The 23,279-nt window shown below is 36.8% G+C and overlaps 1 protein-coding gene and 1 long non-coding RNA gene across 6 annotated transcripts in view; one reads left to right on the top strand and one right to left on the bottom strand.

Moving 5' to 3' along the window:
• Window positions 1–23,279, bottom strand: part of IMMP2L (inner mitochondrial membrane peptidase subunit 2) — a 476,942-nt gene that overhangs the window by 298,374 nt on the left and 155,289 nt on the right. The gene's annotated exons all lie outside the window — the stretch shown is intronic.
• LOC115341674 lies at window positions 989–8,838 on the top strand. The gene is made up of 3 exons (XR_003923482.2): window positions 989–1,051; window positions 5,049–5,114; window positions 8,730–8,838. It is a non-coding gene; the product is annotated as an uncharacterized LOC115341674 (long non-coding RNA).

The raw sequence follows: 23,279 nt of genomic DNA, 5'->3' as shown, positions 1-23,279 counted from the left end.
GTATTTCTTAATCAAAGGCGTTAAGTATAGTATTTTTCCATATACTAGAAAAGTATAATCCTCTGTTTATTGAATGTTTTAATACTACCTATCAAGTGTTTAGAAAAAATACAATCACAGCCATGTTAAACATGTACAATTACCATGCAATTACGGACTTCTAGCTTACTAACTTGAAGAGCACATAAAACATAACAGAGGACTTAACCCTAAGTAAGCAGTATGTATTGTGTTTTCTTTCTTTTCTTTATTTTAATGACAATAAATCAAAGCAGACCTATTCACACAAAATTAGCCAGCTACCACATTATCTGATTCAGGATCGTGCCATCTCTTAGACTGAGGTATTGTTTCTTTGCTGTCATGTATCATTATCTTCAAATTGAGCACATAAACTTTGCAGAGTGAGCCTCACATTAATTCAAACACAGAGCAGTATCGGAGAATAGCAAACTGCAGAGTCCTGCCGATGTGACCACACTGCATTACCATGTGGAAGAATTGCTGCTCCAATTAGTAAGCTCAGAAATAAATAAATATGGTCCCAGAAACTAGAAGATTTCAGTACCATTGTTCTTACAGACTGGAAATGGAGCAGTGAAAGAAAGCAGCACGCAAAATTGAAAAATCAAGGCAGAGCTGCAATAAAAATGTATGGCTTGGACATGTATATGTTAAGGTTTCTTTAGTTACTAGTTTGACACTAGAGCACTTCTGAGCTGAAGGAACAATGTGAAGCAGAGCAAAATAAAAACATTTCCTCTGTGAAGTTTATACATGTAGTGGAAAAAATATGTGTTAAAATACGTATTATTGGAACCGTATCATCACAAAAGAAAAGTCATTCAGAAAGCAAAGCAGTCATGATATCAACTAGTTCTCCAAGTTTCTCTGTCCTTGTTTGTTCATTATCAGTAACATTTTAATTTATATGGTAGTAGAAGTGCACCAATAACCTCCAACCATTATGTTTTCAGGTACAAGAAAAAGAAAAATGCTTTTGGATATAAGAAATGGAAATGCATAAGCTGAAAGATCACCACTGTCAAAGGTACAGAGATCTAAACAATGACAGTAATATGCCAGGGATTTCTCATCACTATCAAGTGCAGGGAAAATAGTGGCAACATTTTTTTCCCAATTAAGCCCTAGATAATCTTCTGTAGCCCCTAATTTGTTGGTCCTTGTATGATTTTTTCGGTCTTAACAAGATACTCTGTATATATTTACTTCTCCAGAAGTGCAAGAAATTTTCAAGCAAAGAAATTGATTTTTATAACATTACTATAATCTTGAAAGAAGGTTCAGATTTGTCTACTTATCCTGTCAATTCTGGGGAAAAATATCATCAGAGAAAGCTATCAGCGTTATTTAAAATCTCTGATGCATATATGTTTGGACTTGAACAGGCAAGATGGTAACTTACGCTTCTAGCTTTACAAACAACGACTTCCTTGTGTTATTTGGGCTTTTTTTGAAGCAAGATTAGCAGAAGTAACTCATGACCTCTCACTGATTCTACTCAAGCAAATTCTTATATCCATCCAATCTATGTACATAAACAAAGAAGCCGGAAGGGCTCATTAAAAGAACTCCTTTTTACAAAACCCTGAGTGCTTAAAAAACCCTGCTGGTACTAACATCATGTTTTTCAACTGCTCTTAAAAATATGGCATTACAATTTGCATTCAAAAGACAAAGATTAGGTACCAGTTACTAGTAAACCCTACGTTGATGTAAGCCTCAGAACTACTAGCGAATTGTTAAAGTGAAGGACAAAGCCTGGTACCTGACATTTGCTAGTTTTATGGGAATTCTGTTAAGAAACTTGATTTACATGTTGTGAAGAAAAAGCAACGTGGCATTTGTCTCTTAACAAACGCAGCCACCACACTGCTAGCGGCGCATTGCTTTTTTTTTTTTTTTTTTGGTAGACAAATGTCTGGGCCTCAAGGGGCCTTAACGTCCCTCCTTGCCTCCCCTAGGGCTTCCCCCCCCACCCTGCCCACGGCCCAGGAGCCCCGCTTCACCTCAGCCCGGGCCCATCGGTGCCCGCCGCAGCGATGCTGGGCGCAGACGTCCCCGGCCCTCTCATGTGGACGGACTTTGGACCCCCACCGTAGCCCGTCTCCCGCCCTCTCTCTGCTCCCGTCAACTTTTGGTGCTGACGGGACTCCCGGGACGGCCCCGGGCGCTGGCTCATCGCTTGCTGGGGCGGGGGGCTGCCGACAGACCCCAATACCAGATCCCGGCTCTGCTCCCACGTTTGCGCCCCGCAAGCAGGGTCCCGTTGGCTTGACCCCTCGCAGACCTGCCCCGCTCTTGCTGCTCCCTGACAGCAGCTACGGGAAGATGCTTGCGTTACTTCATGATTTTGCAGGAATGATGAAGGCTTTGCTCTCAAGCCTGGACGTGGGGTAGATCTTCCCTACCGCAGTGGAAGCTTACAAAGTTCATATGCAAACGGCAAACAGGTGCCCGCCTTGAACTGAACCAGATGCTGTTTTCTTATTCAAGCATTTAGGCACCAAAATATCTTCTTAAACCTGGCCATCAATTATTTGCTAATTCATGTTTTTTAACTGACTAAATAATATTAAACACTCTATTTGGCTGAGTTTTCCTAATAATTTCACAGAGATATTTTCTTGTTTCATCAATATTCTTGTCTCCACTGTTGCTGCATCAAGAAAAAAAACAAACAAAAAAATTTCATAAACACGAATTCATGAACAGAAGTTAGAAGTTGTAATGAGGCAGTCCATTTTGTCAGAATTTGAATAGCCAGAGAAATCTGTGAAGTATGTCCTCATTGAAAATCATACCAATAACTAAGGAATTAAACAACTCATTTCTGCAGATATGCGGTCTACTTTCTTTGGTACAACACTTAATACGCATAGACAAACCCATATCATGAATTTTTTGCAAGTGATTTTCTGCTGTCAGTGCATCAGAGAGATGCCTGAAGTACTTCTAAATGGGCTAGCTCGGTTGCTGAGATAGCAGAGTCATGTTAGCACGGAGACTGCATAATGTACTCAGACCATTAGTTGTAATACATTTTTGAAGATAGTGGTATATTTAGAAATTATTTTTGATAAGCTATATGAACCTAAAGAATCTCGGTTGCCTCAAAAAGGCAATCCCATTTTAGAACACAACAGGACAGGAAAGAATACGATTTGGACTTGTGTAAAGAAATAACTATATCTTCTTTAGACAAAAAGCATAATAAGGAAAACATACTTTAATAAAGCATAATAGATGTGAACCTTTGCATGCTGCAACAGTAAATGGAGTACACTGCTACTGTCTAGCGTTTGCTGCCTAAATCAATAGAATTTAGAGGAAAAACAGCTTTCTAACAAGAAAAGTAAAACACACTTACCTAATCAATATCAGAAGTAATGAATTTACCATGCACCTCATATTTCTACAACGGTCTTTATGAAAGTTTAGAATTCTTATACACTTTAAATCAAACCACAACCTAGTATTTTCCAACAAAATGTAGGTAATAGGTGGGAAGACTGAAGAGGCTGTAAAACAAAAACAATGCACTCAAAATACTCAAACCAAACACCACAGTTTATACTACACCATTACATCAATGGCCCTATCATTTTACAAAATTCCTTAAAGATGCTACAAAGAAATTTAATGGAAATTTAAAGAAAAACAATCCTGTACCACACACACTTTTGTTGGAAGTTAAGAACTACAGTAACATCGTGCTTCATGTTCTAAGGAATATAACAGTCTCTCTTCCTTAACTGCATTTTTAGATATTTCCTCCATCAATCACAATCAAATCAAGAAAACACACAAATTTGTTTACTGTGTCTGCCCATCAAAAAAGCAAACTTCACTACATACACACTACTCACTGCTGATTAAACAGTTAAATTTTATCTTGCTCCTCTTCGTGACAGGCCAAATTAAAATCTTCATCTCACAAATGTTGGCCATGTGGTAATAAGAGGAGATAAGCCCATCACCAAGTGCTTCTACTTACAGATGCAGCTCTGAAAATCACAGGGATTAAGCTGAGTTAAAAGTTGGAGCCTTGTAACCACATTTTATAAGTTTCAAATCTCACCATAAATGAGATTTTAAAAAAATTATGTTTGCTACATGACATGATAAAGTTGGCATATCAGACAGAAGTTATTTTTAATCTGTGGTTGTTTTCATTTGGGGGCATATTCGGTGTGTTGTTTTATTTTTTAAAAGACAATTTTTATGTTTACCAATTTCCATATTTAGTAAAATGAAAACATAACAAACATATTTATTTGTAAAGCCTTGAGGTCATCCTGACTTTGCCAGCTGCAAGAGAAACTTAATCCAAGCAAAAACTGAAGTGCTTTTAAATGTAAAATGTGCTTGCTTTCACATGAGCAAGCAGCCCGCAGGTAAAAAATGCCTGCCATGGACTCAAAAGGTAATGGTGGGATTTCAAGCTCTCTTTTCAGAATATTTGTAACTCAATTCGTTGATCAGAAGTCCACTGAATATCATAATGAACCATATTATAATATGAGATGGGCACAGATGTGCGATCTAACAACAGGATGCCATTTTCCTGCTCACATTTTTTTTAAATTAAAAAATGTCACCATTTCCTCTCACAACTGATGTTATGTTGGATAATTCATATTATGTGAAAATGCAGAAAAAGTGGGGAACGGGGACACGACACACACGACGGAAAAACTGTATCGCATTGCCTAAAGAATGTTTTTTGCCTGAAAACATTAAGACATTTTACAAGAGTTGCCACCATCACTGTGAGCATTGCTGGCTTGGACTGAGCATTTCTGAAACTGAACTGTTACCATGTAGATTTTAGCTTACATAAAATTAGACTGAGTGCCACCATCAGTGAGGAGACAGTGTAGATAAAAGCCTACGAAACTTTTAACTTAATTGAAAATATCCAAAAGTGGCGAATCTTTTTGGCAAAGAGATGGAGGCAGAGGTGTAGCAGAGAGAATACCCGGCCATTAGATACTGACAGGCTTTCCTTCTTTTCTGTGCTCAAGACCTGAACATCGTATGATACTGCATTTCCAAGCCTGCATCACTGAAAGACTTCAGTCCATAAAGATGTAAGTATAGCTTTTATACCATTAAGAGCCCTTTTAACCTGACAGAGTGGCACAGACATTTTTAGTGTATAAACGCATTAGGCTTCACAGATTTGGACTATCTGAGGGGCTTGGGATTTTTTCTTGAGCTCCAGCAAGGAGATACTCTAAAGTTTTCTTAGGCATTTACTACCTCTTATCTGAACTTGAGAATTCTTCGTTAATTAATTTATATTTTAGCATCTATATAGTTGGTTGAATAAAACAGGAGTCTGATATTTATGGTGTCATATTATTTTGGTTCATTGATAATGGGACAGCCACGAGGAATTAGTAGATGCGGTTGCAAATCAGTAATTTTCCAAGAATGAACTCATTCCATAAGTCCTGTTAAATGCAACTGCTAGAATTATTTCACCCATAGTTCTTTGTTATTTAGCAGATGTCAAAAAATTCAAACCCTAATCACTGACTGAAAACTTAATGAGTAGTAAAAACTATCATTTGGATAAAGAATGAAAACACACAGAGAAGTATTCCAAAGTACACTGCTAAAAATATCTAAGTATGTTTTTAAATTAATTAATTGTTTGAAATATACACCTTCATTTCTGGATACCAACCTTTCTCCTACTCATTTGTTCCACCTAGTCAAACCTAATGTTGGGAAACTGATCACTAAGCAATAATGCACCCAGGTAGAAACACACTACATGGATGAGTGTGTGTTTCACTACGCTAAATTCAGGGTTAGTTACGTATCACTGAGGCATGAATTCCACAAAAGATGAAATTTTTCTCGCCATTGATGAGAAGGAGGATAGCACGTAATTTTATTCAGGCTCCTCTCTATGCACTTACACTATTCAAGCAGTATATTTAATTCTTGCATGGTTGAGAAAGTCAGAGACACACAGATGGAAACTAAGCAGCAAGACAGAAACAGTAAAACATCAAAGGTACACTCAGATTAGATCACAGTCTTCTATAGATCTTTACATTCTACACAATAGGTAAGAAAAAAAATATCTCTACCAGGTCAACATTTTCATTGACTTCAGTGGGACAGCATTTCATCCTGAAAAATTAATATTAGAGGAATATACAGTGCTCTGGTTAGGTAGCCCACGTTCCATACACAGATCAATTTCCCCTTGGCTACCATTCCCTGTTAGTCATGCCTCCTAGCCGAGCCATCAGTAAAAATGTCAGAAACATTTCACTTACTCTGCCAAAATAATTCAAAACTGGATCTCTCTTCCCCAACCTGTCCAATTTTTCACACTCTCCAGCCTCACTCTTTCCAGCCCAAACAGGCCTCAGCCTCCAAATCCAGCCAATCCACACCAAACAGATTTGCATTTGTATTTAAAAAGCTGATTTCACCCAAACCTTAGATCATATGAAAAATGAACTGTTTAACCTTTTCGTAGTAGGTATTGGCAGCACAGTAAGAAAGTTTATTCTGTTTGACATACGTGTACCGTGACTTTACCAGAAATCAATTTTCAAGCAAGACTTCAAAAAACTGTTGCTACATAGGTGTGCAACAGGGAAAATTGCTATCAGTTCACTCCCTAAGATTTTTTTCTGTGGTTACACTGTGTAGGAATCTGGGTATTGAGAAACTTCATATGAAGACAGATATGAGTTCAGTTCAGATTACAAAGTTCAAATTTTTTTCAAAAAAAAATACTAAACATACTGCGTATTTCTGCATTACAGACTACAAAATTGATTCTGATCTAAATCTAGGTATAGAAAAAGTAAAAGAGGAATATGTCTAGTCAGAGTGAAATTTGTCTGACTTCAGGTACCAGAAAATTACCCATGTATCCATGAACATCATTGTCCTGGCAAACTTAAAACTGGGTGGGTTTTGTAATCCATTCCAGATAGTCTGCCAGTAAGGATATGTTTTCAATAAAATCCCAGGGAATCAGAGTTTCAAACCAAATATTCTCCTAGTTTTTGCAATCCAGTCCTTGCATGACAAGCAAAAAGGACTATAAAATTAAAGCTTCATAGTCAGGAAAAAGGAACTCTAGTATTCTGTTTTCATTTTCCAATCTGAAATAAATATGAATATGAAAACCCAATAAATAATTAACAAAGAACAAAACATAATACATCTTTGGCTTTTAAAACTATTTTATCTTTGATGTTTTAATTTTCTTCTTAAAAGTGAAGAACAACAAAAATATTTTAATGTTATCTTGTTAGACACTGTGTACTGTATCAAGTACTGCAACACACCTGCTGACAGAAATGAGACTCCAGAGGTCACCAGTAAAGAGAAAATTTGCAGTATGTGCTATCTATAAAGGTGTAATCAAAGAGAATATTTTATACAGTCAGAAATAACTTCTTAACATTTTGCACTCAAGCAAAACAGTCTAAGCCTATATTTTTTAACTTTCTAAGGATTTTTGACCAGTGCAGGTAATTTTACGAGAAGATGTTAAAGCTACTGTATTAAGTCACTTCAGTAGAAGTAGGAAAGACCACAATCAGAGTAACAGTTAAGGGTAGCAGATTAAGCAAATTTTTATTAGGCTACCTCTTCTTGTTTTCTTTTATAGTGCACTATAATATTAAAATAAAATAGAAAACAGAAAGAGTCCCCGAATGAAATTTTCTCATGATATCTCTCTACTACTGTCATTCAATATTCCCTCCCTGTGATTGAGAGAATTTGCAGATTCAAGGGTTTTTTAACACTAGCCCTTATAAATGATTAACACAAATGATAAAAACTATCTTAACTCTTTTCTATGCAGTGCTCCAATATGATTCTCATTACTCTATTTGATTAAAGACAAATACTTGAAAAAAACTGAAACCACCACCTGAAAAAAAAAAAAAAAATAGCATTTGAGATGCAGCGTACTTGGTAAAGCTACCTATTCCACCTCTGCATCAGTAAAGAGCTCTTCTCTTCTTAAAGACTTCTCTTTCTTTTAAATGAGGCCTTCTAGTCTGAAGTAACCTCAAGAACAAAAGACATAAGTGAAAATGCCTAGAATAAACTACTTTCTCCAAATTGTTTCAAATCCTTTCATGATTTCTCTCCTGACTCAGTTATCATGCTATTAATATTAAAATGTATGTCAACTTCCAATGAGAGAATCGTTGAAGCAACCTTTCATAATACACCAGGATAGTTTTTGGAAACTGTATACTATCAGGTTCCCAAGAGTAGAAACCAGTTGTGAAGTAGCTCCGCATGTTAAGAATAAATTTCAGATGAACTTGAGTAGTTCTTTCATGGCGGATAGGAAGAAAAAGCTCGACAGTCCTTCCTGCCACAGATCAAGATTGTTAGCTCTACAATTAATACCAAGTAAAATCAGAGAAGTCGGATAGCAAAAGATGAGGAACCTAAGACTTCTTTATAGTGTTTCAAATATATCTTGGGAATCACACTTGCAACTTCTTTTCTACCCTGACTAGACTAACTGAAGGTCAGATGACAAGACATCTATATAAATATCACTAATATTATTTAATCTAGAGAAAGATGATACCTTAAAACATACTACTTCAACAATAGCAGGAATTGATTTGTTAGCAAGGGAAAAAGGATAATATTAAATATTCAATGATGATCATTGTATCTCTGAATTTTTTTTCTAGCCACTGCCATTCTTTGGGAGAAGGAGATCCCAAATATCAAAACACTGTGAAGCAAACATGCTAAATACAGTTAAGTCATCCTCATAAAGAACATCTTGGTTTTCAAAGATCTTCCTGGAAAAAATATTAAAGAAAAATATTAACACAGTTAAAGTGGAGTTATTGGACAAAGGTTTGTTCAGCCAAGAGCAGGCAATTTTTCAATATGTTTCACATTTGTAGACTACAGAATTTAAATAAATAAATCTAAATAAATAAGTATTTTAACGTGTCGGTTCCTTTGGGCTACCATACGTATCTATTTCTTTACACTGAAGAGTATAGCCTTCCTTAGAAAGAAACTGCTTTTGTTTAGAACTCAGCAAAAAGGAATTTTGCTTCAAGACTGGGATAACAGGCATCACCACAATATTAATATCAATAGAAATACTACAGGCTGATCCATCAGCCTTCCAATATGTCCAGATTTTGGTGGGTTGGAGAAAGAAAATATAGGATACACAGGTGCTTTGCAGATTAGCCAGTATAAAAACTAGATAATTGTCCATTTTCAGAAGATAAATTATTTAAACTAAATAAAGAAACAAGAATATCAGTTTTAATTACAAAAAAAAAAAAAAAAAAAAATCCATTTCTTCTCATTAAAAATAACCCACCAAAACCCAACAACTTTCGTGGGGAAAAAAAAAAAAGGCATCCTCTATCCTTCAGGAAGCTAATTTCAAGGTTCTCCAGGAGCATTCTTGTGATTTTTGAATGGTCAGGGCATACAGTATTCTCTCAATTAGCAGAAAGGCACAACAGATTCTGATTTATGGCTTATTATTACTGACTCTATGGACTCTAACAAATCAAAAATGAAATAATCACCCGCATAAACACTTACACTGTATAGATGTTTAATCTCTGTATGTTAGAGGGCTGCTAAAGACAAAACAGAGTCCAATAAACCAAAGCATTAAAACTCCCTAAAATCCTTTTTAAAAAGTACAGTTGATGGTTTCTTATCATCAAATTATTGTTGTTTTTCCTTTTTTTTTAAATTAAATCAGCATCCATAGAATTTCCAGATGTTTTGTATCTGCTATTTGAATTACCATCCAAATTTGCTACCTTGATGAAGAAAGTACAACACTTTAAAGATCTAGATATTGTCCGAAAGGGAGAGGAGAAGGCTACAAAGTCTCTTCCTGCCTTGTGATGTAAATGCAAGCTAGAGCAGAAATAGTATGGAGCAACTTCTCCCTACCTCTGCACACCAGCATGTCTGCCCTGCAAATACAGCTGTTTCAAGAAATACAGAGTGGACATTTGCAAAGCTAAGAACACTGCCAACGTAATGAGGTAATGAAATATTTTTTGTTTTTCCTTATATACAGCTAAGCAAATAATTTCAGAGAATAGCTTAAAAAAAAAAAAAAAAAAGCCATGATAATAAGGATGAACCACCTTCTGAAAAGCAGAGCTGAAAAAAGGTTATTATTTGCCTGTCTTTACCACCAAAGTAATGCTCTCTTCCATCCATTAGAACTTAAATATGTCTGCAACCTCTTAATATGGAAATTCAGGAAAAAGAAACATATGAGTAAGTAAAAAAAGCTTGATAAGGTTATGAAAACAGAAGGAAAAAAACAACAAAGGAAAAAATGCAAACTGATATAAAGATTTCATGCCAACTTAAGTATCTGGATGACTCAGTATTAGTTGACATCATACTGCAATTTGCTCATCATTTATAGTTTTGGCTCCCTATACTACTAGTACAAAACAATAGACAATCATGCAGCAACAAACATGCTCATACCTATTTACAATGCATATCAGCAATCTAGCTGTACGGTGGTTTTTTCCCACTTAGTGAAATTTATTTCTAAACCATCCACTTAATACTTGAACTGGATGCTTAAACTGCTGCATTTTCACATATTCTGACCAGTGTTATATTTAGCCATCATCAAAGAAGGCCATTACTCGGGCTGTCAGGCTAGTAAAGACAACAAAATACGGCAGGAGGAAAGCAGATCCGAAGCATCGCCCTCCCTAAGGAGGGCACAGTGCTGACGGTAATGAAACTAGCTGGCAGTTTACGGGGCACATGCTTGCGTAGTTGCTTTCCTTTAGTCCTTCCATAGCCCGTGGAGAGAGATGCGGAGCAGGCAGTGAGTGTCTGAGTGGTCGCAGGGACAGGGTGAAGGACCTCTTATGTCCTCTTCTAACCAATGTCCCTACATCGTTCAAAGGCATGGGGTACAAACATCTGACGTTTGCAGAGGCTGGGATGCAGGCGAGCACACCTGGCTTCTTGCTGGGGCAGTGAATTCACTTAAAAGAGGCCATCGTGCCAACGGGTAGGGGAGGGAGGACAGAGAAGAGCAGCTGTTCTGCTTCAGCAAAATTTTACTATTTGTTAGATGAAGGCAAAATAAAGCGTTTTATCTTTGCTCTCAAGGGGGCAAAATTCAATTTTTCCAACACTGCCGAGTAGTGCTAAGATGTGGCACACCTAAACTAATGAAGTCAAAAAAACTGTTGCATTTTTAACACACACATTATCTACACTTGGCTAATATCCTACTCGGTGATACTTTGTATCACCGTATAATTACAAACCTATAAAATCTCCATTAAATTCACACCAGTAAACATTTCTTTGAACTGAGTGAAATAAAGCATTTTGATGTATGCTATTCTCAGCATTTATCATAGATATTAGAAATATATTCAGCAGACTAGATTACAAAAAAGTCGTAATTCCATAAGAATCAAAGTAACAGGGTGCTTAACTGCGTCAGACCAATAAAGGAAAAATGATGGCAGAATCAATTAAAAATATATTAAACAAATGTATTTTAGGTGGCAGCACCCCACCTTCATTTTAGTGCGTATTTCCTTGGGTTTTATGAGCTTGCTAGTTTTACATCAGAAACTGTGGGATATGAAGAGATAAACTACAGTCATTGCCTTATGGATTCCAATATAGGCTAGAAGGTAACACCGGCAAAAAAAAACCCATAAAATATAGCATATACTTTTTGGAAGTGATAAGAATTTTTCCTCAGAACTATTTTCCACTTTTTCTGTACCCACAAAAATTTTGATTTTAAAAAAGTCTTCTCTAAATGAGAAGCAATAAAATGGCTGCTTCCTAAAGCAATGAATATTTAAAATGTTCCTGGAAAGTCCTGATAAATGACAGGGATCATTTGTGAGTGTCACATCTTTCTCAGTCTCTTCTGCTTTAGAGACCTTGGAACCTGATCTTTGAATCGCCGTATGCCAAGAAAAGGCTTTATGACAGGCATAATGATCCACCCAAACTGCCGCTAGCTGTGAATTAGTAAGAACAAAGAGAAGTGGAGGACTGAGGAAACCTGCCTGAGCCTTTTTGTAATTGGGGCACAGAAAACCTTTGGTTCTGTACTTTTCTTGAACAGATGCAGACAGACATTCTAATTTCCCAGAGGATGTCAAGTCCATGGACCCATCTTCATTGTATCACAGTCACAAGGTACAAAATTTCAAAATTCTGGCAGATCTTTCTCTGATATGCTCTCTCCATTAAAATATTCAAGACATACAAGATGGAACATTAAGAGTTTGTGCACAGGGAATACCTGGAATGAAAAGGCTCCTCACGTATATCTTCATGGTATCAATGACAGATGACAACTTCTAGCTTCCAAACTCTCATTTACATTAAAATTGAGGAATCATTTTTCTTTTTTTTTTAAAGCCAAATAACATGATATTTAAAAAACAGAGCAAAAATTATATGTGAGAATATTATGTGTAAATGTATAAACATAATTACAGAAATACACATTCAATCAATAAAGGACCTGTAACCTTATCCAGTAACAATATATCTGCAAAATCATGATTTAGTAGCCCAGCACAAATATTGAACAGTGAATACTTAACCTTCACAAGGAAATATTCACAAATAATTTGATTAAGTTGTTTTATTAAATACATGTAGGAAAAATAATCAATTAAACAATTGGTATGTTTCATGAGCAGGAAAAGAGGCCACATTTGAGGGAGATGCAAGTATTCCTGAACTATTCATATAAACATCATTAGAATTTAAAACAGAAAATACCAACATGAAAACAAAAAAAGCATGAATGAGCCCCAAAAGTGCAGGGAATCAAACATCCATCTTGTTTAAGACCTTACATTTAAGCTAAAGGGAGTCAACGCAAGACTTTCCAGCTTTCTTGAGAAGAAATACGACCATTCTCCAAGCACACAGTAGTCTGCTCCCTTCCTTCTCTCCCTTCTCTTCTCTCACGCACACAAAAAATTCTACCCCAAAAGTCCAAATATATTCTGGTAGTAAATCTTCTTAAAAGATAAGATTATGTCTGAAATCAGTGTATGTAATGCTGCAGAGGTTTTCAGCAACCTATGTAAAAAGTTTTGGCTGCTGTAGTGGCATGACAGCTACCGGCTCAGCTGCCAGCTACAACTTCCTAGGTCATGAACAGGTACGTTGGGTGTCGATCACAGAAGACTGATGCCTTCAGGGTAATGTGTGCCCAAATATCGCTGTACTGCTGTTGACTATTTTATAGAGCAACAACGGTATCAATTCTAGCACAAGAAGGCCATTTGCTCTTCCAGCTAAACATCAAGCAATGCAGTTGCAAGACAGAAAGGGGCAGACACTATAGAGTAGATAGCAATCCAAAGCACTATGGTATATAATGAAGAATATGGTCTCCTTGCCCTTTACTATATACATATTGAACCACAGAATTGCAGGATATCTCCTCTTCTTACCAGTAGGAGAAGGAAGGAACTGCTTTTTTTTGAGTATAAAAATATTCTTCCTTCTTGTTCTAAAAATGAATAATTTTTAATTAAATTAAGATACTTTAAATTTACAAAATTACCCTCAAATATCAACTAGAAGTAGTAGCATTAGATTTGGATGAATACCTTCATAAGAACATATATAATTCATGCTATAGCTGGAAAAATAACTCTGCTATAAAATATATATCTTCATTGTACATATATAATTCAGTTTTCCAAGTGTAAATATTGCAACAAGATGTTTTATCACTGATTGCTGCTCTAATAATGTACCAAATGCCAGCTTGGAAATTAAACATTCACAAGAATACAATTAAATGAAACTCCCACTCCCAAAATAAAAAAAAATCTGTGATAAATAAATGAAAAGAAGTATTCCTGCTGCCTTTGTCCAATTCTTTTTTCCCATATGGTATCTTATTTGTCATATGGAGGCTGCAAAAATACCCTTTTAGAGAATAGATTAGAAAAATGAAGCATAAACAATAAAGCCTGCTCAGCAGTCATGTTTTCCAGTGCTCTGTAGGGTAGCTGCAGGAATTTTCCATGCTGTGAGTGTTAATGAGACCCTCCATAGGCACCATTAATACATAAAAGCAATCACCTATAACTCACCTTTTCAAATCTGTACTTCTTGAATTTAGTAACTGGAAGCAAAATAGGAAGCATCATGCAAATACTATCCTCATTTACTGATATGCAACCATTAGCCAAAAAGGGGTTGACAACAGAAAAGTTACCACAATACGGAAATGCTTCAATAATCAAGCACAGAGTCCAGAAACACTTGGAGAACATGTACAGTTTTGAAGACTACAAAACTGTCCCTAAACATATGGTTTTCCTGACAGAAGAAAACATAGGAATTACTAATTAGCTAAAACTGGCTGGATTCAAGATACTTAGGTACTTGGAACAGAATGGGTATCTGACCAAACTTTATAATGACAGTAATCTGGCATGAAGAAAACTCATACAAATTTTATACAGTTTATTTCCAAGTTGTGGTTTATCTTCTATAACATTTATTTAAATGAAAAGGGGGACAAAATGCAAATTTTCCACGTGGATGCCACGAAAGTTCTGGCTAACAATTGCCAACATGAGGCAATTGTCACTAATAAGTATCTCACACAAGCAAGTTTCCAAACCAAGTGTGGGACTTCAGCCAAAGAGAGCCCCATCGACCTGTGAAGGACCTCAAGCTTTCGGTCAGAAGTCCCTCATCTCTATTCCATTTCTGAACTGCCCACCCCATGGCAAAGACATGTGTGAGGTCTGTCAGTACCTAATACCTGACAAACTTTCAAGTGAAAGAATATTCATGCATTCTGCCAAAAATGCACAGCTTAGGATATTATTTGCTATATTTAGTGACAGAAACATGAAACAATAACATGCCTGATAGCTATCTTGCACTCTGGTCTGGGTTCAAAGTGATTTCTCTGTTCCAGTTACTGCCAAGTTTCTACATAATTTGAACAGATACCCAGAAATGAGATGCATTTTTTTTCAAACAGGACTCACCTCTTCCACAAAATGAACACTGACTTGTGGTAAAAGCTTTATTTAGGTCACCCTTTCTCAGCTGCATTTCTGTTTCTGATGCCGTAAGTTAACCCTTGGGTTTCCCACAGTTCTCATTACCAATAACTGATTCGGGCAGGACGTCCTGTATCAATGACGTCCTTTTTGGTACAGTGCTATCCATCGCCAAGTAAAAATACTTTTTTGAATAGTACTACCTGCTGGATGAGCCCAAGCATGTAATTTGGGCTGCCGTTCTAAGCTGAACATACCAAATACATAACAAAGATATCCCTCAAAGCCAGCTTTGCTAGAGGTTAGTTCTGGCCCTTCCCTACCCTTTTTCTGGCTTTGATGCCCATCAGGCCCATCACTGAGTAATTTCAGCACGCTAAGTTATCAAACGGCACTTTTATTTTGGTGGCCAGGTCAGCTTCCCGATGCCTTAGTGTGCTGCAAGAACTCAGGCGGCATCTGATGTGAACTGAAGCATTTGAAAGAGAGTAGTAAGTGAATAAGGTGAAGAAGAAAGACGGCAGCCAACAGTTAGAGGGGCTTGGCTGCTGCCACACTTATTTACACAACGAAATGCACTTCCTGAGTGCATTTCACTTTCATACAAATGAAAAATCACTGCGGCTGTACACGAGATTCTCAAACTTAAATAAGATATGACTTCAGAAATACTCATTATGCAAACACATAACTGAAAATAAGAAATACACCTCATAAATAGCTCTTCATAGAGCCAAAACATGATGATGGACAAACTTGAGAATGGTAATTTATTTGCGATAAATAATCTGTAAATGTGACTTGCTAGAATCGGAGGCACCACGACAGCAGCCATTTTCATCTAAGACTAAAATTTCTTTTGCTTCCAGTTTTAGACTGGAATATCACCAGCAAGGAGTCACATACTGATATTTGGTAGCTTCAGTGAGTGGTTCATATAACTGAAATGTCATTTCCTCTCATCTGGATTCCATCAAATAACTTAGAAAAAAGTAAATTCCATCACTGTTCATGTTCCCAAACAGCAGTAGCTGAACTGCAGTTTTCAAAGGCAGAAGGCTTTATACACTATCCCAGTGGCATGTTAAACCACCGTGTCAATTACTATTGTAATCTACATCATCTACTACATCTCCCTCACTTTTTTTCCCCTCTCTCTCCCTCTCTCTCTATTTTTAATGAAAAAGAAATACTGCTGGTGCCTGCCAGACAGGAAATTAGCTCAACATTAAGGACAAGTAAAATTGCACTAACACTCACTAAAAAGAGCACAGCTATTTTCTGATTTTTCTTATTGCTTTTCTACTCTGTTGCATAGACATTTGACTAAACCAATAAATAAGCAAAGTTCAAAACGGCCTGATCCAGAGCACAGCAAAGTCAAGGGAAAATGTCTCAACATATTTAAATTTAGACACGTCTGCCACAAACTCCCATTTCAAAGCAACTTTGAATTACTGTCAACATCAGTGGTACAACTGCTATTACCATGGGAAGCTCATTGCCACAAGATGTTTTACAGACCAAAAGTCTGAAGAGGTACAAAAGGGGTCACCAGAATTAATGGAGGGTAGATATTAAATTAGATCAGAGGTATTAAACAAAACAATACAAATGCAACATGTGGCTCAGACAGTCCCTGAAATCCTATCTGTTGGAAGCAAGATTCACCAGGGGAGGAAACACATGATTCTTCTTCCATATATTATGGTTTGGGCAGATTGATGGGAGTTTGGTTTGTTTTTAAATACTGTTTATGTCTTCATTCTGTCAAGAAAATTCCTTATTTCTTAAAACCCACTTACTGCAGGGGAAAAAATAAAAGTAATTGAGGCTGACAAAAATAAATGTGAACCCCATAAAATGCAACATTTGTGATGCTTTCTTTTTTAGTTACATTGGGTTTTCATTGATTGTTAGTGATATGGCACAAATAAATGGGGCGTTCTGCTAGTAGTAGATTTTTTTTCCCTTGTAACAGATTCAGTAAATAATGTTCCACATATTGTGACACCAAAAGCGCTGGTGCTATTCATCTGTTCTAACATTGTTTCAAAGGATTATACTCAAACATCAAAGGTTGTTTTTCTCGACCCAAATTTTGCACAGATATAAACTGCTATGGTAGATTAACCTCAACATGTCAAATTATATACATGAATCGTTAGGTTTTATTTAGTGGACATTTCTAAATCTCAGCTTTCAGTGAGGTCTGTGCTGATAATTTTTTCCCTGTAATTACCCACTGAATTTATTTGAACTCATTTATTGCTAATTTGTCAAAATAAAGAATGACACTAGAATCAGCAACTTTATGCGAAATTGTACATTCATTTAACACCTACAAATGCTGACCACGGAACTGTATTTCTTGTGTTCCAAGAAACCATACTGGGATCAGTTTCTCAGGACTTCAGTCTTAAAAGGACTATCGATAGCAATATATGTTTAATCTCCCTCAATTCACAGGTATATAATATAAAGTTTATAGATCAGAAATTACTTTTCATTTAAATTACGGCTTCTGTGATGGGCATGACCTACTTTATTGTGTGTTCTTAATTGCCTATTTTGTCGCTTCAAGTAGACTGAGTCAGATAAAACCATCTGGAGCCAGGAGAAGATTGTGCCTTCATAGGGACCAACTGAGCACCAAGGGACAGAAGGTCCCAAAGGCAGCGAGGGATGGCAGAGCAGGGAGTGCCAAGGGGAGGGCACATGCAACCAGGCATCAGAGAAGAAAGAAAATTAGTACAGATCAGAGGGGATGATTCAGAATTTTCTTCATCCCTGAAAGCCACGTATTAGTCAAAACCAAGCATGGGATGAATGAAGGACCTACTTGCAAGGACTCACTGTACATGGAAAGGGTAATATTGAAACCCTGTTTATTCTGTTTTGCCTAAGCTAGCCATGTGTTTTTTGGGTTTTGGTGGTTTTTTTTTTTTTTCTCTATTTAAAAATAATTATCCAGTATAAACTGGTTTTATGAGTTTAAAAGCCTTTTCATCTTTTTCAGGAGCTCCCTATAAAGAGAAGGTCAAGGCAGATTCTCTTCAAAGCTCTGGCCTTCCCAGGGAGCCACGAAAGTTTGCTAGAATTCTGCTATCAAATTTCATTTCATTAAGTCGTGCTTCAACCCCAGCCAGCAGCTAAGCACCACGCAACCGCTCACTCACTCCCCTCCACACCACTGGGATGGGGGATAGAATCAGGGGAAAAAAAAAAAAAGGTAAAACTCGTGGGTTGATATAAGAACAGTTTCATAGAACAGAAAGGAAGAAACTAATAATGATAATAATAACAATAATAAAATGACAATAATAATAAAAGGATTGGAATATACAAAACAAGTGATGCACAATGCAATTGCTCACCACTCGCCGACCGATGCCCAGTTAGTTCCTGAGCAGCGATCTGCACCCCCCAGCCAGCTCCGCCCAGTTTATATACTGGGCATGACATCACATGGTATGGAATATCCCTCCGGCCAGTTTGGGTCAGCTGTCCAGGCTGTGTCCCCTCCCAACTTCTTGTGCCCCTCCAGCCTTCTCACTGGCTGGGCATCAGAAGCTGAAAAATCCTTGACTTGGTATAAACACTACTTAGCAATAACTGAAAACATCAGTGTGTTATCAACATTCTTCTCATACTGAACCCAAACCATAACACTATACCAGCCACTAGAAAGAAATTAACTCTATCCCAGCCAAAATCAGGACACATTAACATTTCAGTATTATATTTTTATACATTTTGTAGATTTATAATTTATAGATTTACACAATTTATGGAGGCGTGCTTTATACAGAGATTTAGAAAATTTATAAAGATAATTTTATACATCTATAAAATCTTCTTGAGGTAAATGTGAAAAGACTCTTTTTATTTATCTGATACCTAACACTAATGCCAGCTACACTTACCAGGAAGCATGAATTTCCGTTTATATTAAATTTTCTCTTTGTGCAGAATTTGCCCAGTAGGGATTATGTCTATATCTGGTTTAATGGATCAATGCTGAATGACAAGAAAAGAAAATATATAGTCATCCAAATTTCCATTATATTCAAATGAAATATTATTTTAAAAGTTATGATTAAGATTACGATTACTGTTTCTAGACAAGATATCACTCAGATGGAGAAGAACTAACATGAATGCCACCTGAAAGCTAAACAGAGGGACAACAACAGTCTACACATACCACTCAAAAATATATAGCAAACATACAGCCTCTAAAAATGACAAACTTATAGAGTGAGCTATATCTGGTGTTCACTGAAGAAGGAGAACAAAGTATGAGTGCAGGTCAACTTTCTAGCTCTGGAGGAAGAGTTTAGATACTCAAGGAATCTTCAAAGTGAATCTGAATCTACAAGGGCATAATGTGGGAAAATAGGTTAAGAACAGGCAGTATTACTATTTTTAGGCACAAAGGATATCTAAGAATATGCGTACATGTGAATCCCAACAGAGAGAGAGTAATGTCAAAAAAATAAAATAGACTGAACACGCAGATAGAATAAATGTTTTTGCCAGTATGTGAAAAGACTGAGAGCTACAATGATCAAAAAAGCTCTAAAAAAAATATCCTGTGACAGAAAAAACTACCCCACAAGCTAGAAGGACAAATAATCTAATAGTTTTTTTCCATAATTTGCATTAATGATAGAAAGTGCTGAAAAAGGGAGTAATTTACCTATCACACTGGAGTTTCGTGAAGTGTGCTTATTGTTCACAAAGTGCTCCAAAGTCAAAAACAGCTGCTCAGACACTCATACTGTTATTAAAATGCTTCTAACAGAGTGAAATAACAAAGCGGTTTTGAAGGCTTTCAAGTCAGATGGCCAGACCTCCTAGTATTGGGGACAGTCTCAGAGTCCAGTCATGTATGTATTTGTAGGTTTTACTACTAGTTTATGTACAATCTACTCATCCTGTTCTGTTTCCATCCCTCTTTTCATTGTATTTCCCTCATTCTTTAATTCTGCTGATCTGGGGCCCAGCTCTAACAGAGTAACTTACCACACAATTACATCATGTTTCCTATCTGTCCACCAGCCTCCTCTACAATTTGTAACAAAAAAAATTCTCTGATTTATCAATCTTCTTGTAGTTTAGTTTAAGAAAGCAAGGATAGTCCACCTAAACGAGTATCCTGTCTGACAATGGCCAAAAAAGTATGTTTAGGGAAAAGCATAATAACGGAGTAGCTGTGTATTCGAACTATCCTAGAAAATTTTTCTAGCTTTGAGTAATTTTCAGTCAGGAGAATCCCGAGCCAAAAATGATATAACTATATCTTGGATTTTATTCATGAAGTAAAAAAGGAATCGACTCTAATATGATTGCATTGCCTACCTCCACAGATTCACCTCTTTGAAAATTTTCTTTTAATTTGTTGAACAATTTTCACCTAATTTAGCACAGGAGTATGAAGCGTCAATGTATTAAGCTTCACGGTGTTAAGTTTTTGCAAACGTAAGGGAAATCAGCAGCAGGGGAAAGGAGACACTTAAATTAATGTCCCTCACGGGAAAAGACTACAGACTGACCATAATCATTCTCTGTTCCACATGGCTTGTGCTGTGGCTGGAAGAGCCGTGGCATAGTTCCTCCCCTTCCACAAGCCCAGGTGGGAATTCACAACACAGTGGTGGGTATTACGCAATGCGCTAGATGGAAACTAGAAGTACTATGGGGTGACAAAGCAGTGGCAACCTGGGGAAGACACGGCGTTATCGCTGTGGGAGACGGCGGAGGAAAGAAGTGAGCGTAGCGCAGCGGGAGGGGTAACGTGGGGAAATGGGGAGGAAGCCGAGATGTCCGGAGGGGATATATCACAACTTTGCAGGAAACCTGCCTTCTAGCTCTGTGTGACACCTGAGTGCAAAAAGACAAAGGTCTTGCATTCAGTCTACAGTGGAAAAAGTAGAAGACATCAGTGGTGAAAGGAGAAGGGAAGGAAAGCAAAATAAAATGTAGCAGCAGCATAATGGAGAAGGCAAGCAGTCTGTACAGTTAAGAGAGTTCCAGAGATACGTTTCTCTACTATTTGAACAAAAAGCCTGCAAATCTAAGTGGATGGAAGAGAAAAGTATTTAATAGCCAAATTCTTCATGTTAGGATTCTCTGTCTATTGCAAGGCTTTAGCGCTACTTTGTGACAATTTTTAGAATAACAACAAAAAACCCTAAAATATCAGCTAAAATAACAATCCTTCCTCGTATTTTATTGTGCAACAGCTGCCTGTATAAATGGCTTCCCCAGCACAAAAGATAACTATAGCACAGATGATGATAAAAGCTAAAATATCTCTCAGGATCAACTTCCAAATTGCTATCAGAATTTTTTAGAAAAAAAGAATTTCTATTGAAAAGACATTTCTAACATTTCATAATTTGTTTTCATTCAAACAGGAAAGAATAAAAATTCTCACAGAAAAGAAATTCCAAAAACATTTCAGTTATAAATATAAAAATGTAACCATTTTGAATTTTTCTAATAAAAAAAAAAATTAGCCCAGAATGAGATAGGCTCAGCAAATTTATTCTAATCTGAAATTGCTATGTTTTGATATAAATTACATTTTTCATTTTTTTAAACCTTCTCCTAGGTTTTAGAAAATAACCCCAGATCTGTATGCTATAAGGGCTACACGGGGAGTTCCAAGAGCCTCCAGATACTCTATGCCAACAGTTTTTTGATGATTGAACAGTTCTTTCACTGCACAGAGGCGTTAACTCTCTTCATTAAAGGGCACAGTACAAAAATTTACATTTGTACAAATATGTACCGAAATTTGTGCTTTCTTTCACACTTATGCTGCACTTGTCAAGCTTCCATACTGCAGATGTTTGCAAATATGCCAGTCGTCTCCTGAACCACTGCTTATCGCCCGTAAACAAAGTGTTTGGGCAGAGGAAGAGTCTTGGGCTGCCAAGACAAGAGATAACTTGATCTTGTTGCCTAACTGGCTCCCCTGACTGCTCCTGAAAACACTGTGTGGCTCTGACGTTGTGCCAGACCATGCTAGAACGTATTTATTGCCAGCTTTCAGTACTACAGGGAACCTGAAAAGCACAAGGTTGAAGTAGAGGCAAGAAATGTTGTACACTGTAAAAGGTAGAATTTGGATACATACTCCCTGATGGGCATTGCCTGCCAAAGGCACGAAGGGTTTGCAGCTGAGTAAGAGAGAGCACAGACCCTCTGCCTTCCCTCACAAAAAGCTATGCATCTCGCAGTGCTTCTTCTAGAGCATTCAGAAAAACAGGCTAAGAAATGGACAATCAATTGCTAGAAAGAGCAGCTTGGAGGAAAGGACACGCATCCTGCCTCGCAAGACATTGAGAATCACACTTTGCTATCATTATCATAGGAGGTCTTGTCCCTTAGATGTGGGCAGAATTCCTGACATCATGCAATATGTACTAGCTTTTTAAACTCCACTACTACCTATATTACTCCTCCTTATACTATTTTCCACAGCTGTAGATACTATACATAGCCCTGTCATTATCTTTATTGTAGTTCCTTAGCCAACAATTGATTCCAGACCTCATAGCCCAAACTGCTCAATACAATGTTTAAATGTGATCCATTGCTTTCAGCCTCCTCTTTCACTTCATGCCAATCTGTTTTAACCTTTAGATCCTCAAGAGAACAAATCAAGTACTAAGCCACAAGTCACTGCACCGTTCTTTTTAACACATAATTGTGTGCATCTCTTTAAATTATGCTGGTGTTCTGCCTTTAGCAGCACATATCCAAAAGCCAAGAAGGACAGAATTTTGAGAGTACAATCTGACTTACCTTAAAGATGCTTAATTTTCAGAAAGGTCTACTTCTATACTGAATCACCTCAATAATCATCCATCTCTTGAGAACATTGTCACAAATTTCTCACTTCACAGATAACACTCTTAAAATGATTTCCAAGTTTTTTCTCACATATATGAGAACTTTAAAACAACGTGATGAGGCTATCTTTCTCATTTTCTTGAGTTTCTGTCAGTTTTATATGACAATAATAATCTATATATGAAATATTATAAAAATAGTAACAGATAAACTAAAAGTGATACTTATTTTGCTTCTATCTTCTAATAAACTATATTTTAACAAATTTACAATGTCATACTCAATTTACTAAAGGAAGTTAGCTGTAGTCACAAAGCTGTG

This window comes from Aquila chrysaetos, chromosome 5, assembly GCF_900496995.4.
Source record: "Aquila chrysaetos chrysaetos chromosome 5, bAquChr1.4, whole genome shotgun sequence".
Classification (NCBI taxonomy): Eukaryota; Metazoa; Chordata; class Aves; order Accipitriformes; family Accipitridae; genus Aquila; species Aquila chrysaetos.
The sequence above is the reverse complement of the archived record's forward strand: the minus strand, read 5'-3'. Positions and strand labels throughout refer to the sequence as shown.